Genomic DNA, 6,562 nt, shown 5'->3' on the forward strand with positions numbered 1-6,562 from the left:
GCATTTCGCTAACCCGAAACTGCGCTTTTCTCGAAGTTTTCAGCGGATTTCACGACTTCGAGTTAACGAGGGATTACTGTATATGAAAAAATTTCAAGCAATTTGAAGATGTCGACCGGCCACCCTTTGTTCGATCTTATCTTAATTCACCCCTGAAGCCCTTTTCCGAATTGACCCACGCGTCCACATCGCTTGTCATGACTCCCTCGTAATATCATCCCAGCATCACAATCGTCAGCCCTACCTTCTTGCGTTCATCACTCACAGTGAGAATATCGGGAAAATGGGGCCTCAGCCACAACCTAAATCTCGCGCAGATGTCCCACGCAGTGCCTGCCGGTGTTGAAGCTGTCCGATGTCGAAGACCAAGACAAGCGCAAACGTCTGGAGCTGGTCCGCTCCAGATGCCGTGCCACTTTCTCAAGCGGTCCCCAGCTCTACGTCAGGGCGCCTGGACGATCGAGTCAACCTGATCGGCGAACGCATCGACTGAGGCTATACAGCCACGTGGCCAGTACTGTACAGTACCATAGTTCATTCCACAAGCCACGTCAAGCACTGTGGAGGCTACATTGTTGTCAACAGTCCACCCACTGAAGGCGCCTAACTCACTGTGAAGGGGGCCCTGAAAGGAAATTTCCCTCTCCCCTCTCGGCAGGTGGAACCGCAAGGCCCAAGCGCCTTTTGCCGCTTCCTTCGCGGTGAGTTAGGCGTCCTGAGTGGGCGGACTGTTGACAACAATGTAGCCTCCACAGTGCTGCACGAAGCCTGTGGAATGAACTATAGTCGATGTGCTGTCAACCAACGGCAGCCCAGAAGGACATTTTGCTCGCTTGCTGGTGAAAGGTTGCTGCTCGTTAGCGTTGACAGTCGTTAGTCAAGCTTCTCAGCGCCCGTGGACGCCCTCAAGATTGACGACGCTGAGCCTTGCTGGTACCACTACTTGGCGCCAACTAGGGCTGACGTTGTAATGCTAAAAAAAAAAAAGGGGGGGGGGGGGGGAGGGTATCATTGCTAACGGCTCGGTACAAGGCAGATGTGGCGGAACACAGTCATATGGCGTCTGTTCTTCCAGAAACTTCGAAATACAATCCCCGAAGTATATCCTTGCCAGCCGAGTGACCTAGTCGATGCATAAGCCAAGCGTGCCCGCCAAATATCCCCAGCCGCCTGGTTCTCCTCTGCAAGCGAAGCGTTGCCGCATCTGCGTAACGCGAGTTGGTGGAAGCCGCCTCTTCACTTTGTGCGACACGACGCCCGCTTGCGTGACTGTGAAATGAATATCAAAAGTGAATAGGGACTTTTGATATGTCTACAGAAGAGATTCGATCGTCACGCGAGACCGATGGCCCTACACAGCCTAAGCAACCACGGACGTCCGTGGAACGTCCGAAAAACAGCCGAACATACAATGCCAAGTTTGGATGGCCATGTGCGCGTCCATGCTTGAACGTACAGTGGACATCCAGAAACGGATGTACAAATGATCTATATTTCCGTATGTCCTAAGGACATCCACCCGTGGGCGTTCAAAGTTAACACAAAGCATCAAATAACGGCGTAATTGACTTTAAAGCAAAATCGGAACAGCTACTCTGCTTTTCAATTAAAAAGATTTTGTACATCAATACCCTAACTTGTTTATTGCACGTTTCATCTGTATACAGTCGAGTCCACTTATAACGATACCGTTTATAACAATATATCGGATATAACGATGAACAGCTATAACACCGTCAACTTTTCTATTCTTTCTATGGTAAAATAAACCGCTTATTACAATGCTCCAGTGCCACGATATCGGATGTAACGATTGAATCCGGTTATATTGTGCACCAAAAATGCAACAGTGATGACTCTAACGACGCGGTTGCGCAGCCTGCTCAGGTAGTGTCGTCGTAGGAGGCCCAATGCGTGTCACCGTCCCTCGGGGACTCTGTTTCCGCCAAGGACATTTACCTCAGCTAGATGCTCTTGGAACAGATTTGCGCTAGCTTCACATGCGGCAAACAAAGGTGACCGACTGTGGCTTCTTTTCCGCAAATTAGTATACTAGTACGACCTTGCTGGCATGCGAATAAAATGTTTCGAGCTCTGTTCAGTCTTTTTATTTCGCAACTCGCTTATAACAATTATCGGTTATAACGATGGGATTTCCTTGGCACTTGGATATTTTTATAAGTGCATGGACTAGACTGTATTACGAAACTTAAACCTACTTCTTCAACTTTTTGTAGCACCTCATAAACTCCAACAATGATCATTTTGGGGAAGGGTATATACGGATTAAAAATTCCACTACCCCAACGTGTGAACCAAATTTACCGTGTCTGTGTATACCTGCCTGCAAGGTATGCGTTGCTGTGCTGTGTAATAATCGTGGCAGCATATGCTTCTCGTTAATGAAACTTTCGTGATTCCGCAAATTTTACTGAACTTCTAAAATACATCCAATTCTGTATGTCCGAAATTGGATATATCCGGACACTTTGGACGTACCGATGTGCTAAATCCAGACGTACGTCCCACGGACGTTCATTTCCATCGGCTCTGAAACATACGTCCGCTAGAACCGGCACGGACGTACTCTAGACGGCCAACGGACGTCCGCGGTGGTTGCTTGGGAGAGCGAGATAAATCAAGATTTCGGGTATCCGGGTCGAATTTTCCCAGAGCCAAGTTGGAGTTTCTGCTGAACTTCATGGCTGCTCCCGTAACCGCTTGACCGGCGCTCTCCGACGCTTGATCCACTCTCTCCATCGCCAGGAGCCTGCCGTTCACTCCTGTCGGCACCTCCTCACCTCTCAAACCGGCTCGCACTGCACGTGCGCCAGTGGTCTACCCGAATACGACGCTGCGCTCCATCGCCCTTTCTCAGAGCACTTCACAGGTACTGCTAGCTGTTTCCCTTTCCCGGCCCGCTATCCCCGCCGTGCGCTCCTATTTATGGTACCTCTGAATGTGTGTGCCTAACATCTATTCAGAAGTAGTACGTGGCATTCCCGCTTCGACATCTACGCAGAGACCCATGGCCATGTGACGTTCGGACATTGATACCGATGGCATGCACCGAAACCCGGAAGAGCCATTGCGCGTCCCACCCCGCGTTCGAGCAATGATCGCCCTCGGAAGACATGTCACCATGCTGACCCCCCAGCGCGCAACGACCGGCCAGCCGCCAGTTCCCCGAACCTGCACCCAGCTCTGCCTTCCCTCCACGCACCAGAGGAGGGCATACGAAAGCCTGCACGCCCCTCGATTGCTCGAGTCAGCCGCCGTCGTCGCAGACGCCGTAGAAGACATCCGAAAGCGCTCCCCTCCTCCCCTTCCCTGCAGTGTGTGTGGGCCTCACCGTGCCCCGGAACGACAGTCCCTACCTTTCCGGGCCAACAGAGCAAGAGGCCGTTCACGGCTTTGCCTGCACTCCCTGCCGAGGAGGTGCAGAAGCAGACGAAAAAAGTGCAGGGCTGGTTCCGCCGATGGCGGAACCCACTTTGCACCGCTGTGAACTGGTTCAAGAGGTGCAGGCTGAATCGAATAGACCCTGTTTCTTTTTTAGTTCACTACGTAAATACTATACTCGGGGACAACTTTCTGTGGCAATGGAGACAAAGCTAGGGGGGGGGACTGCTTTGTGTTACTGCGCCAAAGTAGTTCCCAGTAAACTAGTTTTGGTTTCGGCGTGACGGATACGCATTTGTTTCTTCGCATGAGCTCTTTGGTTGAGTGCGCTGAACCGCAATCACCAATCATGCAGGCATATTGACGTCTCGATCCTTCTCTACGTTTCATTTGACTCTAAGCAACAGCCAACGCTTTCACTGGATAACTCGGACCGACTTGATATATTATAGCGTGGGCGGTACCGTCGAACTCTGAACCGCCCAGAAACGCCGTCAATTTTGTCAGCGCTGCAGTTTTGAGGGCAGGCACTGATATTTAAACTCTTCTTTAGCCGAAAACTGGGCAGCACAAAGGGCACGTGTAGCGTGCTTACCCGCTATGTCGCTATACGTCTATTAACCAACGCTCATCCCCGTGACGTATGTTTTTGTAGCGTAAGCTGCACTGGCCGACGTTGAGCATTTTCGCGTGGACAAAGCGCGGACCTTGAAGGGCCATGCTAGTCACTAAATAAGCCTTTATTTAGTGACGCTAGGCCATGCTAGCCGTGCTGCGCAAGCGCGCTGCGCGAGGAGCGTTGGATTGGATTGGATTAAATTGGATAATTGGAGTTTGGGTGTGCAGAGCATAGAGATAATATACTCTAGAGGGAAAGCGCGCCGCTGAGCCAATGCATTGGAACCGTACGACACATGGTGGCAGACATGATACAACGATTTGAAGGTTGCCAGCTGAGCTTTTGCTTACTAAAAACGACGAAAGCGATGGGTTGTAATCTGGCAACGTGCTACTGTGGCGTTTCCGCGTCCGGCTAGCGAAGCATGCCGGGAGAAATTGTAACATGGCGGACCGCTGGCCAGGCCGGCCAGGCGGATTTTGTGTAGGCGGCGTCAACAGCATTGCGTAGTTTATCTCCTGTGGGTAGGTAACCGACGTGTTTTTGGTTTAGCGTACGTGCGACTTGTATGTACTGAGACTATTTGAGCAAGATGTGGCAACGCTCACGCAACACTTGCGCGCAAGCTCGAATGCGACTGATCGCATGCGCGAGGACGCCAAGGAGTCAGCTGATCCGTACTGGGCGCACAGAAATGAATCTCCGTATGATCTCCGTGCATTTTGCGCTGTGCCGCTTTATCTGCCATTCTGTGACTTTTGCGAGTCGCTCAATGCTTTTCAAACGAAGTGTAGTGAACTGACTGTGGCTTTAGCTCAATGTAAAACCTTTATTGACACACGAAAAAGACATCGCATGGGCCAACGCTGATATTGCCGGTGAGTCGCGGCGCTTTGAAGCACAGGAACGAAAGAGCGCGGTCGATCGCAGGCCAATGGAGTGGAAGAATGCATGCCAAGGGAGTATGCGAAATACAGTCCGCGGCGTGTCCCGTTTTCTTTTCTGTCTGTATTCGTCAAGTTCTAGCTGCTTTCCACCACTTCAAAGGGAAAGTTTGCGGGGCTGAATGCGCAGTCTTGAATGGGCATTAATTTACCGCACAGATGGCGTGAGGAGAGAACATTGACTGATTAAAAAAGAAACCGCATTTCGTTACCTATGTTTTCGTTCTACCTTCACGAACGTTTGCGCGAACGTTCGAAGCACGAAGAGCTGTAAGAAGTTCCATGAATAAAACAACTGGAACTGAACGATTATAAAAGCTCCTTTTATTTCTCTTCCAACGGGAACGATCGCCGGCTGCCACTCCGTAGCCTGTAGTGAACTTGCGGTAGTCAAGGTCAGATCAGAATCGCTGTTCCGGCGTCGATAGATAGGGTGCTTAACGTGAAGAAAGAATGACAGCCTCGCAAGCGCCCGGGGAGGCACTTGCTCAGCGCGTGCATCCAAGTTGTACCAGTTGTACACGTTTTGCACGCATGCAGATCTGAGCTGAAGACTGCACACACACTATGCAGTCAGGCGCAAGGGCCTCGCCACTTCCTAGCACACTTAAAGAAAATCGAAACCAAAACTGAACTACACACTTACTCTTTCTCCGCTAATAAGAGATTAGTTACACTAGAAGTTTTTTATAAAGCTAGTTTTAATTACTGAAGCGATTATTTGTAACTATTTTGCTTCAGTTTTTTGGTTTAGTCAAATAATTACGGAACAACTTATTAGAAGACTGAATACAATTGATCTGGCAACCATGAAAATTGTATCATGTCAGCGCCCACGATGCGTACGGTCTCTGAGCTCGCTTTACCCCCCTGGTGCAGAGAATTGGGTCTGCACATTAACTCTATGGTCTGCACATTCGAAGGTCTACGCATTCCAGAGGAGTGACGTCATAGCCGCGGTAGACGCACTGGCGCCGGAGCGTGCCCAACTGTGCGCCTCCGTTGCGCAGTAGCCAAGTCTGACGCAGCGCCGGAGCCGCTTGATAGCCGTTTCGCGCGGCTCCTGGAGAGCCGTGCTGCGCATGCGCGAGGAGCAGTGACTGGACTGGAAAATTGTTTTAACAGCAGTAAGCATGATAATCAGCTAATCCTCCAGGAAACCCAATAAACAACAAGCTGAACCTTGGCTCACGCTAGGTATATCCTGGCATAGCCGAGCTAAGCCACTATTTTTTTTTTTTGAGATTCTTTATAAAAAATATTTTAGGTTGTAACAGGTGTTTCCAAAATTGATTAGCGTTGTTTGTATTTATAAACATTCTCCATTTATGGTACTGTGCCTCGAACCACATCCCTTCCTTTTTCTTTTCACCTCGCGCCCACTCAGCTAAAGCTTCCTATGAGGCTTCATATAGTCAGAGAAATTTGGTCATAGGTTGAATGTAAAGCCCCTTAGATTATCGAAGACAGGTGCGTATTTTCTCTTCTGTCTCCATTTAGATGCTAACGTGGTGTTTCACTCTTCCTTTATTGGGGACTTACCAACTGCTCAGACGTACAATACAAAATTGATATAACTAAAATTTAGACGCTCTGA

The sequence above is a fragment of the Haemaphysalis longicornis genome, unplaced genomic scaffold (assembly GCF_048455015.1).
Source record: "Haemaphysalis longicornis isolate Haplotype H1 unplaced genomic scaffold, Haemaphysalis longicornis Haplotype H1 scaffold_3, whole genome shotgun sequence".
Classification (NCBI taxonomy): Eukaryota; Metazoa; Arthropoda; class Arachnida; order Ixodida; family Ixodidae; genus Haemaphysalis; species Haemaphysalis longicornis.